The 20,794-nt window shown below is 36.3% G+C and overlaps 1 pseudogene; it reads right to left on the reverse strand.

The window, feature by feature from the left end:
- LOC107667987 (nephrocystin-4-like) overlaps positions 1-20,794 on the reverse strand; it is a 173,342-nt pseudogene that overhangs the window by 135,053 nt on the left and 17,495 nt on the right.

Below are 20,794 nucleotides of genomic sequence, written 5' to 3' on the forward strand. Positions count from 1 at the left end.
ATTTTTATCATTATAGGGTGGTTGTGTACACACACTGCCAACACACATTTCAGTTCAAACAACTTGTAAAAGTGCATGTAGCATCCTATGACCCCTTTAAATTATATTTATGCTGGTCATTCGGCAGTAAATTTTAACAGTATTTCAAAGACAATAAAAGTAATTATGCAATTACATATGAAGATGTGCCTAAGTGGGTGTAAAAACATAATAATGTTCAGCAGATTACAAATTAACATGCAATTAAATGTCTGAAAACATTCATTTTACACACAAGTACATTCTTTTAAAGTATATTATTTCTGTAAAAAGTAAGTATGCTAAATGTGTACTTCTTTTTCACAAGGGATTTGTTTCCAATAAATGCTTTTTTTTTTTGTTCCGTACCACCTGCTGCTGTCATCTGAGAAAAATACTTTTTCAGCCTTTCATTGGCATTCAATTAACCCCTAAAACTCATTTTGCGATTATATAATTTTGGAAGAACATCTATGGATGCATGTGACTGTACAGTGCGAGTTAATTGCTTCCAAAAAGGAGACTTTTGAAGACAACCTCCTTGACCGCTTTCAATCCACAGTGAAGGAATGAAAAAGAAAACGTATGCTTCTTAAAACTACAGACACAGAAAATGAATGTACATCAAATATATGGTATAAACAGCAATTTAAGTAAATGGCAAAAACTGGAAAATATCCATTAAGACATAAAAAGATAAGAACATAAATAGAAGAAAGCAATCTGAATGCGATTCACAAACATAAAACACTTCCAAGGTCAAAACCAAATAAAGCATCTTCCAGGGTATGAAAAGTCTGCCAAACACAACAGCAAAAAAGGCCAACATTAAAGAATATTCATCCATTAAGGCTACTTCCTGAAATCTGTTTCAACAATCTCTTCAATTATTTATAGGCGAGTCCCAACTATTTCCTTTAATTTGCACATTTAAGATTCACCTTCACCTTTCAGTGTCAGGAAAGATAGGAAAATAAAATCTGAAATGGTCATGATAGAGATTGTTTGCTTAGAACAGCACTGCAAGAAATAGTCCTAATTCGATTTGCTTTCAGGTGGAAATGAATCTAAATGGGAAAGTCAAGGCAAGCTGACAGACTGAATATTGAAAGCATTTGAAAAATGAGGCAAACACACACACACACACACATGCTTCTCATCACTACTGTCAGAAAGCATAAAGTGCTATTTATCAACTATTTATTACTAAGCTCTTGCTGTTGTCTCTAGCTCGGTTTGACTCCTTTGAGACCATGAGTAGAATATGTTATCTAGTGTCAAATTTCACTACATGTGCTTTCCCAGAAATCAGGCCGGTTCAGTCAAGCCTTCAAATACCTGCTGTGCTGCTGGGGTAATCACATCAATGAAACATCTATCAACTGTACCGAACTAAAAATAAATCATGGAGAACTGCCTAGAAGAAAACTGAGAATGATCTCTTCATTTCAAAACCACATTCATACTGACTAAACAATTCAGCTTTAAAAGTCAACATGAAACACAATTCACAACCTATTTCACTTCCGCAATGTGACATACTTACGTGTCACTTAAGATTTTTAATGTGAAAAAGTAGGGTGGGATTTGATTGGATAATGACAACAGGGTGTCGAACAGACCACAGTCACACCCGAATGCCTCCTGAAAGGCCCCTGGTACCCACTTTTGAGGAGTATTTTTGACTGGGACATGGACACTGAAGGTTTAGCTTGCTTTCAAGAACACCTCAATGCGTCACAATTGTATCACTTCTTATTCAAATCTATCATCATTTACTCTAATTGCCATTTTAATACGTACATCAAAATTAACTGGCACTGAATTAAGAAAATTAGTCAATTCTTTTTTCATGTTGACTTTGACTGAATGCAAACAGTGTGGACTATGAACTATTGACTGAATGTGAAGCTCAGGGTTGCACTCACACTGCAGAGGGTCTTTCAGCGTTGGGTGCAGGAGGACTCTGGGGGTCCCATTGAACAGACTCAACCTGAAAAAGCCACATGGTGGTTAAAAACAGTAATATTAAGTTAAAATACTTAGTGTAAATGTTACATTATGGATTAAAATATACACACACAGCATATATACACACTGTTAAAAAAGTTTGGGGTCAAAAAGATGTATTAGGGTTAGGTTTTTCCTTTTTTGAAATAAATTAATGATTTTATTCAGCAAGGACGCATTCAATTGAATCAAAATCACAGTAAAGACATGTATAATGTAAAAAAAAATGCTTATACAAATGCTGGTATTATGAACATTCTATTCATCAAAGGATCCTGAAACAAAATGCATCAGTTTCCACAAAAATATTACGCAGTACAACTGTTTTCAACACTGATAATAATAAGAAACATTTCTTGAGTAGCAAACCAGCAAATGATTTCTGAAGGATGTTATGAGACCAAAGACTACTGTAATTACTGCTAAAACTCAGCTTTGCCATCAAAGGAATAAATTACGTTTTAAAATATATTCATACAGACACCAGTTATTTGAAATTGTAATAATATTTCACAATATTACTGTTTTACTGTATTTTTATTCAAATAAAATAGCCTTGGTGAGCATAGGAGGCATCTTTAAAGGTCCCCTGAAATGCTTAGAAACATGCAGCGTTACTCTATGTGTTGACGTCATTTTAACTGAAACAGGAAGACAGGGCGGGACATATCAAGCAGCCCCGCCCCTTTTTAAAATAGCCAATAGGCTACTGATGCGCGGAGGGTGGCGTTCGAGAGGGCTCCTCAAGCTGAAGGGATCCCCTGAATTTGGTGAAGATCTGCCGGCGCATTCGCGAGATAGTGACACCAGTCAACACTTTCACTTCAGTAAGGAGGTCTCTTGTTCAGGCAGCAGCATTCAAGCGTTGTCTTATTCGACCACAAGTGCCCTGCGAAGTGGACTTCACATGAAATTCCGCCATGATTCCAGTTCCAAGGGAACGTACACGTTACAGTCAAAGGGCATTAAAGTGCGCTAGACATGAATTTATATTGTATTTATTTACAGAGGTATATTATGTCACACTTCACACTTCTCTAGTAAGTTTCGTCTGTGTGTGAAGATAGTAGCGCAAATCCGTGAATGAATGTTCCGAAGTGAAATAAACTTCAAAGGAATAAAGTTGAATGGAATTGAATTGAATTAAAGTTGAATAAACTTCAACTTTACTGTTCAGTGCACTGACGTCAGACTCATTTTGGATAATAAAGTTTATTGTTAAATGCCCTTCCTCCATTACGTATCTTTGTCACGTCATTATAAGTGTTTGATCACCACATTTGAGTGATCATTGCAAAAAATGTGTTTATGTATATATATTCTGTTTATGTATATACTGTATTCTATATATAGTACCAGTCAAATGTTTGGACCCTCGAATGGGAAAGTGTCCAAACTTTTGACTGGTACTGTACACTATAATATACACAAAGAATATCGGCCGATATATCGATATCTGCCCTTTTTTACTCCCTAATATTGGTATCGGCCCCGAAAAACCCATATCGGTCGGGCTCTAATATTTACACTGTTTGAATCGTTCCCTGTCCCCTATATAATGCACTACGTGCCATTCACTGAACAGAAAATACTAATTCTGTGGACAAGTGACCGATTTCAGCCGCGGCTTCAGCGTCTATTTTATAGTGTAGCGCTTCGGATTCTAGAGAGCATTTGATTGGACAGAAAGTTTCATGAGAAGCTGAAGTACGATGTGACGTCAAAAAAAGACATGCGAATTTTTTAGTGTATATATATACATATTATAACACTTTTACTAAAGCAGCATTGTCCAAAAGCAACACCAGCAGATCAAGTTTGAGAAGTGGGCTCTTTTGTGTCCTAAAATGTGGAATGAAGTTAAGGAGGTGGGTCACATAAATTTAGATACAAAAAAAGTACTCAGTATAGTACTCGGCATACAAAAAGTGCTCTGAATTCATTCAGAGGTCCACCACACTCCGCTGTTATACAGTTATTTTTCTTTGTTCAGTGTGACAAAGAGAACATGAAATTACAGACCCATTAAAGGAGTTATGAGAGGCACACATTTAGTTCTTTCATCTGATGAATAGAGGGACAATTATAATAAGCCTACTTTATTCACTCATTACAGGTTTCAGGATTTGCTGCATAGTCAATAAGACTGTCTGCTCTGGAGTGTCATCTTTCTCACTCATGGAAATGGCCATACTGCACCGCTCTGAAGTGACCATTACCTGCCCTCCCCCTGAGAGATGCTGGTGTCTGCGCGACCTGTGAAGAGCTGGAGCAGTCCAAACCCTGACCCCACTGCATCCTGGGACCCGTCTGCTTTGGTAGACAGAGACACCAACTCCACCACTGCCACCACAGAACTCAAACACAAGGAAGTGTGGAAGTACACAACCTACAATAAAGACAGAGAGAAAATTATAAAGTAACTTTTTCTGATTTTTACAGTTTTGCCATGATCTAAACAATCATGCAGCCGAGACTTGCTATATAGTACTGTATATATAGTGTGTAACTGTACATGTAATCGTAGCGAAAATGTTTGATACAGGTCTTTCGGTGTGGTGCGCATATGCACTGAACAAACGCAGCATTGTTTTAACCACTGCACGACTGAAACTTCATTGGAAACTTCCAGATCACAGATCGCAGTGTATAAACGCCTCAGTTCAAACGGCAGTGCAGAGCGTGATCATCCCTTCCTCTTTACTAGTTTTAACGTGAAATAAACATTAATGAACATCTCATGCCTCATGTAATCGCTCAATCAGTGATTCAACCACAGAAAGACGTCAAAACAAAATGTCACGTAGCATTTCATTTACCACAGGCAAGTCATCAGTGTCCACAGCTCATTCGTTCGCCAGAGAAATTAAGTCTAGAGAAGCATTTTGCTAAATATTAACCTATATTCTCCTTATATTTAACTTTACCTGTTAGTGATGTCTTAATTATTTCATTTATGTTTAAATAAATTTGTTAGAAAACAGGTTATGACAGCCACTATGTAAATGAATATATTTCAACAAAAATTAGAAATGTTTATAATTTAGAAGTTAATTTAAAAACTGAAGTATGTGCAACTTACATATTTGCATACAATTTTTTAAGTGTTTATCGTGAGTTTTGATTATATTTATATTTGATTATATTATATTTAAAAATAAATAGTAATTAAATTTAAGTTTGGGCTCTGTTGATAATTGTACCCTTATAGTAATGTAAAAGGGCTCCCTATAATTTAGAGCATAATCACTGTTTAATAAAAAAGCAACTTTGTGTTTAGTTCTTTCCTCCTGCTGTACCAAACTGTGATGTCAAAACTGAGATAAGTACCGAACAGTCATGTTTGTGTACCGTTACAACCCTAGTGTGTATTTTTACATAAAATAATATATTATTATTATTAGCAAGTTCAGTCACTTGGAAATGTAATATTGCACAAGTCACACAATTTGAGGTATTGTTCATGTCCGTAGCGCAAACACTGGGGGATGAGTTCCCACTGAAGTATAATACTTAGGGTTAGGAGTTCAGAAAAAAGTCCTAAAAAAAACCTATCCCTACATACAAACAAGTTTGCTTTGGCAAACACCACTAATGAAAACAGCAAACAAAGGAATCTGAGGTAAAAGGGTGAGAAAACAGAGAGAGAAACACAAGGTTATGAATATGAAAAAAGTGAGAAATTGTGTAGGAGGAAGATTAAACCTGTAACTTAACAAAAACAGCAAACAAAGGAATCTGAGGTAAAAGGGTGAGAAAACAGAGAGAGAAACACAAGGTTATGAATATGAACAAAGTGAGAAATTGTGTAGGAGGAAGATTAAACCTGTAACTTAACTTTATCAGAGAAAACCCAGAGGTTTGTTGAGAAAGAACCTAAAGAGGATATCTGGACATAATGATTTGTTTTTAAAAAAGCACGCAGAGTCTTGGTCTGACATCCCGTGGCTCTTGGAGGAACCTCGCTGAGGATGTCTAAGAAAGCGCAGACCACCTCACGCTATTTTTACAGAAAATAAAAATTTGTCTCTCTCACAGACTGCAAGTGTAGCCCAAGGAAATATTCATTTCTCAGAATAACAATGTTTTCTCACTTAAAGCTTTGAAGCCAAATGAGAGATGGAGGCACCCTTTAAAGTCTAGCAACCACTGAACCAGGTTAACAATTACAAGAAACACCTACTTACACCACACCAATCAATAGCAGAAGCAGCTCTGATTATGCAGTAGGGGCTTTTAGGAAAAAAATAAAACTCAAATCTATGCAAACATCAAAGCAAAGAGTTCTGCGAAATCAGTTGAAGAGCAGAGCACAATCAATACTAGCACCCTGCACAAGCAGCACAGCAAGTCATATTTGCTTAGGTAATTTGTATGCGTAATGATTTCACATTTGAAAACTAATAAGACAACCATTTCCTTGTCCATGTAACCACAATGGACAAGGCTATAACAACAAGCTGCTATATTTCCATAGCCTGATTATATATTTGCCCTATTTATGTGGCACAGGCTACTGTTTATGATATAATAGGCTTACGAAATGAATTAACACTCACTGTAATTCTATTCTTGAGTCTTTAGATCATGAATCTTTTATGGAGCAATTTTAAGCGTCGCAAACTCAAGTTCCTAAAATATCGAACTACAAAGATTTATATGTGTCCATTTACAAATGATTCAAAAGCATTCAGAAGTGCTCTGGCTAATTTTTTGGGCTATGTGGGTCGATGGTGCTTGAATCTTAAAATCAGATCACAAGAGCTCCTGCTAAGTTTGGGTTGTGTGGGTTGAAAGGGTTTTAAACTTGAGGCTAGTTTAAATGCAGAGCAGAGGTTGTGCCATTGATTGAATTCACACTATTTACAGGCACTAAAGAGGCATAGAATAAAGTACAGGTTCACACGGATCAGAATTCAAACAAAAGCACTGAAATATAACCATGACAGAAGTGCTTCCAGAGTGCACAGATTCAGTTTTTGTTACCACAGATGTTCAACAGAATCTGAAATGTTCAAGCATTAGAGACCCAAGTGTTGATGATAATTGTATAATTTCATCCTTCTTTCATCATTGGAAGTGCTTTTAGTAATCCAATGGTTATGAAAACATTCTATCACAATATTTTGGGAATTTAGAAAAAAAAAAAAAACTTTTAGTATAAAACTTTAGATTCAAAAACCAGTAAGAAAATGGCCCATCAGATTAATAAGAAAAGAAAAAGCTCCTTTAAAGGAATAATTCACCAAAAAATGAAAATTTACTCTCACCAAACAGCTGTTGGTTCCCATTAACTTACATAGTATGGAAAAAATACTATGGAAGACAATGGGGACCAGCTACTGTTTGGTTATCCACATTCTTCAAAATATAAAAATTACATTTTTGAGTGAACTATGCCTTTAATATTTAATTCCATCAAAATGCTTAAAGATATAAGGGTAACACTTTACAATAAGGTTTCATTAGTTATTGTTATTTCATGTGTTAACTAACATTAAAAAACAATGAACAATACATTTATTACAGTATTTAATCATCTTTGTTAATGTTAGTTAATGAAAATACAGTTGTTCTCTGTTAGTTCATGTTCATTCACAGCGCATTAACTAATGTTAACAAGCACAACTTTTGATTTTAATAATGCATTAGTAAATGTTGAAATGAACATGAACTAAGGTAAATAAATGCTGTAGAAGTGTTGTTCATTCTTAGTTCATGTTAACTAAAGTAGTTAACTAATGTTAACTAATGAACCTTATTGTAAAGTGTAACTGATATAAGACAGTATTTTGTAGCTATATTTTATAGCTATCACCTAGTAATAAATTGTTATTTTTTCCAGATTTGCTACAGTGGGTCTCTGAAGGTCAACCTCACATAATCCTTCTGCATCAGTGTTTTCAAGCATGAAAAGGGGGTTATGTAAAATTCAAAGCAAACTTTTCAAAAATGTCTCCTTTCACTGCTTTACCTGTCTTCTGATCATAACCTATGACATGCTCTTGTTTTGTTCTTACCCTGAACTTCAAATGAACCGCAGTGAGCTGAATAACATTCTTGTATGAATCTGTACTCCGAGTGTTTGCTCTCTAGTGGAAATAATGTTTTGCTGTAGCTATATTTTATAGCTATCACCTAGTAATAAATTGTTATTATGTAATCAACTTTTCCAGATTTGCTACAGTGGGTCTCTGAAGGTCAACCTCACATAACCCTTCTGCATCAGTGTTTTCAAGCATGAAAAGGGGGTTATGTAAAATTCAAAGCAAACTTTTCAAAAATGTCTCCTTTCACTGCTTTACCTGTCTTCTGATCATAACCTATGACATGCTCTTGTTTTGTTCTTACCCTGAACTTCAAATGAACCGCAGTGAGCTGAATAACATTCTTGTATGAATCTGTACTCCGAGTGTTTGCTCTCTAGTGGAAATAATGTTTTGCATTGCATGGTTGAGACGATTCCCTCAGCTCACAAGCGGGGCTGGTTTCATCAGAGCTCTGGATATTCATTTTCAATTCAAAAGGCACGGTCTTGTCTCTTTCACTCCTCCTTTCTGACTGCTTTCCCCTCCTCTCAGTGCTACAGATAATGATTAATGATGCAACATGTTTTATTTTTAAAGGGGTCATATGATGCGATTTCAATTTTTCCTTTCTCTTTGGATTGTTACAAGCTCTTGGTGCATAAAGAAGATCTGTAAAGTTGCAAAGACTAAAGTCTCAAATCCAAAGAGATATTCTTTATAAAAGTTAAGAGTCAACCACGCCTACCTAAAATGGCTCGTTCTAACACGCCCCCACATGTTTACATCACGATGTGGGAAGATTTGCATAACGCCGCCTAAATGTTCACGCAAAGAAAGAAGGCGTAACTTTTACTCTCGCTGTAGTATTGTTGTTGCAGCCGCCGCCATGTCGTAAAGGCATTGTGTTTCATTGTGAAAGTGAAACTACTTTGTTTGTTTACACCATGGACGAAGCGGAGTCCAGCCCGGGGTCGTCACATGTGGTTGCCGCAAGCCCGCCGGATGCTCCTTCGTCGAATCCGCCGGCTGCACCGTTCTCAAGCCCGCCCGCCTCTGCTCACTCAAGCCAGCCTCCGCATACTCTAGGCCGCCGCTCACTCTAGGCCTCCGGCCTCCGCTCAGCTCACTCAAGGCCGCGGTGTGTGACGGTGTTTTGTTGTGAAAGCGAAACTACTTTGTTTGGCCTTCCAATTTTTAACAGCATCATATGACCCCTTTAAATCCGTTTTTTCTAAAACACGCATTATCATGAGAGACCAAACAGCTTAAGAACGTTCTCAACACACAGTGGACTATTGATGAAGTTTTGAAGAATAGTGTCTTTGTTTTTTCTAAATGCACATGAGTTATGATTCATTCTGCCTTTGGTTCTGATTTAAACACAACTGTATAATTTTAAAGAGCTGAATCAGGTGTCTGGATCACAGTGAAATCCCAGAAAGAACTAATATTAAAATTCTGGCTGATATTGATAATTATACAGATAATTATTTAGATTAATTGATAATCAGCCAATAATAAAATTCTATAGAATTTTGTCTATATAAATCAAAAACAAAACTCTAAAAACTAAAATAAATAAATAAATGCTACAAGTGAGTTTAGTCATAACATTATAATGTACAATATATAAAATATTCATAAAATATTCAGATATATGAGATCTAAAGAAGACATTCAACAGTGTTATTAAATTATTCATGTTCTTAAAAGATTAACTGTAACTGAGCATTAGATGAAGGCAAAGGTAATCGAAAAATAAAAATAATAGAGAATATCCAAAAAACATAACAAAAAATAAGCTTTTGTGATATAATATCAGCATATTCTTTGTTTACGTGTAATTTAAGGTTAGCGTTTCCAAACCCTCACATCTTCTAAATGAGTCACAGGCCTGAATTTTTGAACACATCCAATTTTCTGAACCTCTGACTCTCATTAGCAGCTAATAATCTGTAAACTGTGAATCTATCTGATTGTGAGGTGAGAACATTAGCTAAAAGACTGTACAGGCTGACATTTCAATACACAAACACTCACGACACAATCAAGACTCCTAATTCTCTGCCAACCCCATAAACCCCAATAAAAATAAATGGGCTTCAGAAATTCAGCAGAGGAGATGCTGAGATTATCATTACACAGATCTTCCCTCTCCCGCTCTTCACAAGCCAATCAGCAGAGAGAGGATACGGCTTCTGATCCACTCTGCCAGAAATAGTTTGCACTCGTTCAGACGCCCCAAAAACACAGTCAACAAATCATTAGTCAGGAGATTTGAAACATCCCTGTAAAATTCACAAGTGCACCAAGTCCTAGTAAAGTAGCATTATAATGTGATCCAGTGCAGGCGGGGAGCAGGTTTGAGATTGTCATGCATAGCGAGAGGGATTATTGCTAGGCTGTTCTGTTATGGGCTCATTAACAAAAAATGGGACCTTTTGAAGTACTGAGTTCAAGACTCTGTGAAAATGTTGCATTACAACTGTTTAAGTCGCCTAACATATAAGAGTGTGTGTGTGAGAGAGAGAGAGAGTGAGAGAGAGAGAAAGAATATAAAATGTATAAGCAGCAGAAAGCAGATAACAAACACAGACTCTAGGGACTCTATAACTAACCTTGTGAAAGTGAATCATAGAGCGCAGGGCTCTTGCCGAGGGGCCTCTGCTGTCTACTGCTGCAGTCTAGCAGATGAGAAGCAAGAAGGCCAGCCTGTTAATGTCTGTACATCGCACTGCTCACTGACAGGGGGAAAAAAACAGGTACTAGGGGTGCCAAAGGTAACTCCTGAGATTAATTACATATTGTTTAATTAACATTGTTAACTTACCAGTGCTGATTTAAAGTGTCATGAAACCCCCGTTTCAGCACTGGTCTTTCACACCTTAGATCTGAAAAAGAATGTTGCATTACAACTGTGTAAGTCGCCTAACATATAAGAGTGTGTGTGTGAGAGAGAGAGAGTGAGAGAGAGAGAAAGAATATAAAATGTATAAGCAGCAGAAAGCAGATAACAAACACAGACTCTAGGGACTCTATAACTAACCTTGTGAAAGTGAATCATAGAGCGCAGGGCTCTTGCCGAGGGGCCTCTGCTGTCTACTGCTGCAGTCTAGCAGATGAGAAGCAAGAAGGCCAGCCTGTTAATGTCTGTACATCGCACTGCTCACTGACAGGGGGAAAAAAACAGGTACTAGGGGTGCCAAAGGTAACTCCTGAGATTAATTACATATTGTTTAATTAACATTGTTAACTTACCAGTGCTGATTTAAAGTGTCATGAAACCCCCGTTTCAGCACTGGTCTTTCACACCTTAGATCTGAAAAAGACTCCATAAATGGGTGTGTAACGCTGTGGAAAAGTGGGAGTGTAGAGTGTGGGAAGAGAGGAGAAAACCAATAAAACACAGACCAATATACAGACAAATGAGTATTAAAATTAGTGCTGTCAACTGATTAATCACGATTAATCGCATCAAAAATAAACGTTTTTGTTTACATTATATATGTATGTGTACTGTATATATTTATTATGTATATATAAATACACACACATACAGTATATATTTTGAAAATATTTACATTTATATATATTCTTATATTTTATATGTAAATATATTTAATATATAAACATAACATAATTTTCTTAAATATATACATGCACGTGTTTGTATTTATATATACTAGGGCTGGAACAATAAATCGATGCATCGCAAATCGAGAAATGATTCTGCATCGATTCTGAGGTTTTCCGGTTATTGGATTCTCTCTTGAATCGATTCTGAGCTTAGGATATCAGATATCGGCAAAAATCCAATATCGTGCATCCCTAATACAAACAATAAACTGAAAGAAAGATAGCACAGTATACGTTAAGCAAGCATTACACCAAAAAGTTCTAAATTATACAAAATAAAGCAACAGATATGAGGGTTCCGAGAGACTGACACTAAAAGTGACCACTTTTCCTGGCTGTGTGACTAAATTATGTCAACTACAAAATTGCTTCACTTTGTGATTATGTGCTGCAGTATTCTGTTGCGTAAACGGCAAACACTCCAAAAGCGGGATGAAACAGCGCTACCCAACTGAACTGCGCAGTGCAGACCAATTATCGACTGGCCCAACGAACAGCACGGTGCAAACTGGTTTCGACTATAGAAACCAGGCCAATTTGTACAAAGCTACACAAACCAGTAGGAAAGCGCAGCATGAGTCGTGCGACCCATTTAAATTAGACACAAAAATTCTGTGTTATAAACCCATAGGGAACCACAAATGGTTGAATGCTTAAGCGAGTCGAAACCAAACAGCTCTGACATTCTAAACAGCACTGAAGAGGAAAGCAAATTCTGTACTTCAATGCCTTATGAGAGAAAAACAATATCTGCTAGAGTCACGGATTTGTAAATATTACACAACAGTTGAGGTCAATGAATTGGCTGGTGCCATGTATCAGAGCTCATGCAGTGATACTACAGACATTTGACAGGTAAAACAAAGTTTAAGGATGCAGTCACTTGTGTACTGACTGAAGTTGTGTATTGACAAAATGTGTGAGCAATGCTACAATTAACAAAACCCCTGTGCAAGTTGTTACAGACAGAGGTTTCTCTCCCGCTGGAGATTTAGCTTGAATATTGCTGCATGGTGTTCACTGTAGCAAATGGATTTTCCTGCTAATCATATGTGGTACAGTGAAAGCACTAGAAAGTAATCATTTCTAGGGCTGCCCCCTAATAGTCAACTAATCATTAGTCAACCAAATTTTTATTAGTCGCAGAAAAAAAAATCCACATTGGCGAAGTCACGCAGATCGTTAACGGCTGGACTATGGTAATACAGTACATCGGGCAGGACATCCAAACGCTCGCCTATCATTCATCCACCACAAATATGGCTTATCATCTGATTATGTAAGTATTAGCAACTTTACATGGCCGCGCAATCTAATGTTAACCAAGAGAAACGTGCGCTATTCAGTGTCTGTGCGGAGTGTGGAAGCTGAACAGTAGCGCTCACTGCAGGACAGATGGAGGCGCCGCTGCGCTCACTTGCTCTTAAAATACATCTTTCAAATCTGTAAAGACTCCACGTTTATTTGTGTGCACTCACAATAACAACAAAACGCGCTTTTGTAAAATAATGAAAGTAAACAGGATGCGCTTTCTGCCGTCTCAGTCTCTGTGAACTTGAGCGCGAAACTCCGTGTATATCTTTGCCTTACAGACATTAAAAATATATAGAGAGTGAAATGTCTACTTTCAAATGAACCAATTCAAACGGAAAACAAATATTCTCAGATTATGTAATCCGTATGAAATATGCATACAGGCGCTTCACTACTGCAGGGATGAGGAGTCAGTGTTACCGACTTCATCTCTTAAAGGGGTCATACGATGTTGCTAAAAAGAACATTATTTTGTGTATTTGGTGTAATGAAATGTGTTTATGCGGTTTAAGGTTAAAAAAACACATTATTTTCCCCTAGGATGCATCGGAGGTGAGTAAAACGCAGCCTAATTTTTATGTTTGGGTGAACTAACCCTTTAATAGACTTTTCACACATTTTCTCCATGTCTGCAGTCATCTTTCACTAGTTGCATTCACTCGTTTCCTAAAGTCATCTTGACTTCATCATACTTGACTTCATACTTCATAAATTGATGTTGATTTTCCTAAAAATGTTTTTTTTTTAGTTCACGATTATAGTGATTAGCGTTCCCTTTGGTTGGGCACTTGGAACTTGGTTTATGTAACTACAATTTTCTTCCTGTTAATGTAGCAATGCATCATGAAGTCACAGTTATTTGATTTCAAGGAAAGAAAAGTAATAAATCGGTTGCTTTTAGAAGGTGACCTATCTTCTAATTAAAGCATTAGTGAATTTATTGTGTGTGTGATTATTAATTAACTTTTTCAAATGTCATTATTCATAAATACCTTGAGATGATCTTAATTGGGTTTATATAATCCTTAAATAGTGTGTGGTAATATGCTAAAGTCACACACAGACCTAAACATTCAGCACGCGAATCACAACAATGGTAACAATTCAATTTCTTTTATTTTTATTATTTGTAACAATAACCATTTTATTCGCTGTTTTTGTTGTGCTACTACTGACACAAGACAGCAAATAAAATTGGCAAATAAAATTAACAACTGTAAAACAAAGCAACTGCAATTCGTTGCATCCAGTGCGGACATAATTATGGGTTATAATGACTTATACTGTCTTTTTACGCGTTGCGTTGCATCGCGCCGCGTAAACATAAAAATATAAAATCTCTTTAAATATAAAAAACGTACTTACAATCTGTGAGTCCGAACGTACTTACAATCTGTGAGTAGACATTGTAGTCTACTCTACCAGGATTAGTAAACAGTCCTCCATAAAATGTGCTGCACACATCTGAACAAAAAAGCCAGGAAATTTCAATTTTGACAATATGGGACCTTTAAACCAAAACAAGGAAAGCACTTGTTTATCAGTGAATTATTAAAATGTTAATGCAGCCTCCTTACTGTTTTTCCCTGACACATTCACAATCATTACTTCTGCCGGTGCGCTGTGACAAGCTTTATGCGTGTGCTTGAGTGCTTATTAGGCAATGTAGGCAATTGAAGGCTCATTATAATGATTTAAATGGTTTATTATATAGTCGACCAGAAAAATTCTTAGTCGAGGGAAGCCCTAATAATTTAATTGTAGTGGTTGAAAGAAGACCCTGATTGTTAGCATTGCTAGTCAGATTAACTGTAGTGAATCAGTTCAGATGGGGTATGTAAATGAATCTATTAAAAAAAACAATCACTGACTCAAGTCGCTGCACTGCACTTCTTACTCACAGATTTTCAATTAAAACTGAAAATTAAATCTGAATTAAATTATCTCTTCAAGTTCAATGTTGCCAACTAACATCAAAAGCTCATTCAAAAACTTTCAATGTTTTGTGCTAAAGAGACAATTATACACTGCATCATGTGATATTTATACACTACCATTCAGAAGTTTGGGGGTCAATATTTTTTTCCAGTTATAATGTCTTTATGTATGACATTATAACTGGAATTGGACATTATAACATTATATTATATAACATAACTGGACATTATAACATTATAACTTTATTTATTTATTAAATAAATAAATAAACAAGGAAAGATATGTATTACTGTCATAACAGATTATTATAATAGATCTATTTAAAAAATTGTTCTTTTGAACTTTCTATTCATCAATAAAACCTTGAAAAATTTATCAGTTAAATATTAAGCAGCACAACCGTTTTCAACATTGATATTAATAGAAAAAGGTTTTACAAGCAGCAAATCAGCATAGTATTATAATTTCTGAAGGACCAATGTGACTCTGGACTGAAAAAAACCTACTTTGCCATAACAAGAATAAATTACATTTTAAAACATATTAAAATGTTTAAAACAAAAAAAAAGTTATTGTAAATTGTAAAAAAGACAGAAAAAATAAACTGCAAACGTATAGAAAAAGTATAGCTGCAATTGACCACTAGTACTTTTTCATATATTAAAAAAAAAACAAACAGCTTGACTGCAGTACCTATATACAGTAAATTAAAAGTAGCTTGTGAGGGTACAGTTACAAAGTAGCTTCCCAACACTACAATTCATGTGTTGACTGGATTTATTCTAATTTCAAATGTGTATCATCCTTCGAAATGGCACCATCGGTGCCTTACTTGGCCATGTTCGGTCATAACAACAAATCAGGCTTCATCTTTGCGCTCAGTGGTGTTGGACATCTATGCTAAGAATGAAAAGGCTTTGAAGCCGGCCGTCGATACATGATGCCTCGATGGACCACGAGCATCCCAAACACACAGAAGGTGTTGCAAATCAATACAAACAACTCAATTAAGTTGAGCAGTACGTGCAAAAGGCATCTGAGGGACAGGGAGCAGATGATTCAGGTTAAGGGGCATCTGTACCCTGCAGGTAAACTTCCCTGACCTCGCTGATCAATACCGCAGTGCTGACGGGATAACCTGGGTTAACCTTCTCTGATCACCCACCACTGCCTTCTTTCGCTAAAACGTGTGGGAATTTACACAGTACGGTGCCTATGGAGCCAGCAGGGAGACGAGTCGATCTAATCATTTTACAGTAGATTAATATGATCCATGTGTTACAGAATTGATTTATTAAAATTCTTTAGCTCTGAGAGACGAGTCGGGCATAATGAGTGGAGAACGGTTCATTTTGAAGCATTAAAAATAAATCAGGGCTTATTAGGATGATGCATAGTGGCCTCTGAGATGTAAAGAGAAGCTGAGAATAGAATAGAACACGGATGAAGAAACTGTACATTTTATAAAATGGATAAATGAAACAAACCATCCGAACAAACCAAATCAATAAAATGAACCCAACTCATTGCCACCCACCCTAGTCTCTCATTATTGTATGAAATACAACTCTGTATTGAAAATAGGATATGCTGAATTACATATGTATGCGAGTTTTGAATGTTTTTTTTTAGTATGGAGGTGCGTGTCAGCATGCAGAGTGATTTGATGGAGCCGAGTGTGTTAGGTCTGTGGGCTGCTTTGTTTGACTGCTGCAGAACTCTATTTACTTTGGCTGTGTTATTTCTGCGGCTCTGCCCTCAGGCGTGATGCCCAGGCCACGGTTTGTTTATTTTGGTGGGAATTGGAGAAGCTCTGCTCACAGCACCCAAATTAAAAACCAAGGCCCCGATGTCCCGGGGAGGACGACGATCAGATTCTTCTTGTCGTGTCGAACACACAGACAAGTCACGCAAACTCAATAATAAACAGAGAGAACGTTTGATGAGTATTTTAATGAGCACTGACATGATAAGTAAAAGGCAAATACTAAACTTAGCAACAACCTTGAGACGTTGAGCAGAAGTTTAAAATCTTAGGCCTGGTTTACACATGGAATTAATTCTTGGGTGAGCCAATCGGAAGCGGTCAGATGAGACAGAAGAAGACTTGCATGTGTTATTATTGTATAGAGACACCCAAACCAGGACCCATGCGGCCTGTAATGATGACTTTTGGATTGTACCACTATGCATATATTTGCATATATGCATTTATTTTTGCTTTCAAATGCCTGGAAATATAAGTAAATTTGACAAATAAAATGTCAATTTTAATAGAATATTTATTGGTAATGCATCATTTACCTTCAGCCCACAGCCATCAATCAAGTCTGATCCTTGGCCCTATGTAGTAAAACGTTTGAGAACCTCTGGTAAATGTTTACTATTGATTCCAAATGTGCTTCAAAATATGTACTTCATTTCATTTTTCATCAGAGTTATTTTCTTTGAAGGTTGCAAACAACCTGCAAAATTGAGTACCCTTGATGTAGAGCCAAAATGCTAAAATAACTTTGACATCAGCAATAATTTGTTCTAAAAGTAACATTCAATATTTACAGCTACATTATAGCTGTATAATAATTCCCAATTTTAAAAAAAACAATAAAGAAAAAAAAGGGTTATTGTAATAAAACATAATAAATATATAATTAACAGAAATTATTGTAAATAAACCTTTTTTTTTCCTTTACTGAAAAATATAAATATTTACAGCAACTGTCTTGGGAGTTTTTGCATTTATGATGTACTTTTGACTGATTGCATGAAACAGACATGTCATCAAGTACTAATTAAATATTGATTCGGTCAATGGTTTCGAAATCAATTTCAACTTAAACTAAAAATTATATTTATTTATTGTATTATTTTTATTTTTTGCCGTTATTTAGCAATATCCACTTGTTATCAACTCACTCGAAAGCAATGCCATAAAATTGTGCAATGTTACTTACTTCAAACTGGTTAACCCTCACTTTAAAAGAAAACCATTTTTCCATTCTTCTGCTTTTCAGAACTTGTGATCCATATACAGGGTCATTTTTAAGCTGAGCAAATTGATATGATCATTACTTGCACCAGAAGCCCTCAAGCAACAGGTAACCTGTATTTTCTAAACAATAATCTGTGGGCCGTTATACATCTTAAAATAGCACGGTCTGCATTTCCACCAAAAGATCATGATGAAGCCCTACTTTAATGATTTGGAAAATTTGCTGACACCCAGCACTCGCCACAGGATTGAAGTAAGGGCTGCGGCAACATGCTCGTATGCACGCGCGCACCAGCTCCTTCTTCTGTGAAAAGAAGGGCATACATCTCTGTCAGCTCGCTAAATACACAAAATCTCTCAAAACATTCGCAAAGGTGCTGCTGGAGTTGCAGCAATTTGCATACAGTATTTCTAGCAAAACACAAGCTACATTAAAGGAGTCTCTCTAAAAGCCTACTGGGAGTGAATGGCAGGGATGTAATGTCCACAGTTGTGCTGTGGATAGATCTGCTGTTTGCACTCACTCACAGACGCAAGACCTTCGGGCTCAGAGCTCTCCTTGAGCAGAGAAGCAATTAGACCTGATAAAGTTGTTTCTTCGTAGCATTTCAAAGGGAAGCGTCACAGTAGGGGCCGCTAACAATTCAGCTGTTCCTTATTTGTGCTCAAGAGCTTGAAACTAGATTGACTCCTTCCTCACCTTCAAACAAACTATATACACAGAACAGTTAACAAAAAAGAGGTTTTACAGACCAGCTGCTCTCAAGGATGCAAGCAAGGAACAAGATTCAACAATGTCAAAAGTCTAACTAGAAAAAAAAGCATAAATGTACAGTTAATAGCGTTGGCATATAGAAAAATGGCCACTCACAGTACATTCTTCTAACATTGTTAAAAATGTTGTAAGCATAAACACTCTCTCCAAGAGATAGCACTTCCTTTGACACTTGCACAACTTTCTGATAAGTACATAATATATTTCTTGAAAATTCTGTACAATACTTATTCTAATTATGTATGATACAATACTAATACTAAATATTGTCAAAAACGTATTGACAATGATCCTCATAAAAAAGGAACTGTTGAGCGGTTGAGCAAGTGTTTTTTTGATTACGGTCTAGCAAAATAAACTTATTTTAAAATTAATCACAGTTCTTTTATCATAATGCAAGTTAAAGTCATAATGAAATGGCACACAAAAGTAGCAACAGATATTTTCTTCTGTGGATTATCAAAAAAAAGAAGAAAAATGTAGGGTGTGGACTTGATTCTATTCAATGGTTGTTGATTGTTTGGAGGCGAGCTTGCAGTTCAGAATAAGATCAATAACATGCATTTAGAAAATAGAAGAATTTTCATTTAAGGCCATCTTTAATAGGCAAATCAACACTACTTTAATAATGCTATATCAGCACAATTAAACTCCTCCCATCATAATCAACAAGACTGTCAGTGTGACTTCAGATGCTGTTGATTTTTCTGAACAATGTATTTTTATCATGTCACTTGCTTTAAGTGTTGATTGGGTGTTTAGCACACTCTTTTGCGTTTATGTTCTGTCACCACTGAATCCCGCCAAACTTGCAGAATCCATCACCAGTCCTCATTTTGGTACCTCATCATTTACGAACTAAGCATGATTTACACTTTCATATTCAGACAAGCAAGATGCACAGCCTGACAAGTCAAAGCACACAAATCATTTTCATCTTCTTAGTCAGTCATAGTGAAGAAGAGCATAATAAAGCATTATGTGCATCAACTGCTAGTGGTCCTTTTTGACCCCAAGGCCTGCTAATGTCTACAATAGTATTTGGCTCCATGACTTTCCCAGTTGTTCATGATTCACTGGATACAAGGGCTTTTAAAAATGCATTTTACTCACAGTTTCTACCCAATAACTTACTTTAGAGCTTCGCATAACTAGAAAAATATACACTAGTGTTCAAAGGTTCGGGACTTTTATTTTTTTAATAATTTTATTCAGCATGGATTCATTAAATTGATCAAAAGTAACAGTGACAGTAAAGACATTTATAATGTCACAAAAGACATCAGTTTCAAATTATTTTGAACTTTCTATTTATCAAAGAATGCTGAAACAAAATGAGCAGTTTCCACAAAAATATTAAGCAGCACAACTGTTTTCAACTTTGATAATAATAATAAATGTTTCTTAAGCACCAAATCAGCATATTAGAATGATTTCTGAAGGATCATGTGACACTGTAGACTGGAGTAATGGCTTCTGAAAATTCAGCTTTGCTATCACAGGAATAAAAGTACCATAAAGGCAGTCTAAGGCCCAATCCCAATTCTACCCCTTAGCCCTTCCCCTTTCCGTTTCGCGCGTTCACGTGAAGGGGTAGGGGTGTCTCAATTCTCTTTTGGTTGGAGGGGTAGGGGTAGGGGAAGGGCCAGACAGCCCTTCAAACGAAGATTTTTCGGGACCACACTTCAAACGAAGGGGTATGAATTATCTCAGCGTAAACCGGCTTCAGGGGCAACATGGCTGCCCGAGTAAACTAAAAGACACATAAATGTAAGCATTTTTGGCATTAATAAAGATTTTAACGAAAAGTAATCATTTGTTTTATGTTACATTCAATCGTGAGTTCATATTTACGGTCATGTTACTCAAAGAAATGTTAGCAACAAATCGCTGCTAACTAACGTCATATCATTATAGACCGCACGATAGTGCCACAACATATTTTCATGTCTGATCAGGGCGAAAAAAAAACAGCGATTTTTTCCTCTCGTTGCTGGAAAATATAATGTAGCGATTTAAACTGTTATTAATAAAAGTCGTGGGGCAGCGTTGACAAGTTTCTTTTCTCCTGGATGCTGGATG

This window comes from Sinocyclocheilus anshuiensis, unplaced genomic scaffold, assembly GCF_001515605.1.
Source record: "Sinocyclocheilus anshuiensis isolate Anshui unplaced genomic scaffold, SAMN03320099.WGS_v1.1 scaffold1024, whole genome shotgun sequence".
Classification (NCBI taxonomy): Eukaryota; Metazoa; Chordata; class Actinopteri; order Cypriniformes; family Cyprinidae; genus Sinocyclocheilus; species Sinocyclocheilus anshuiensis.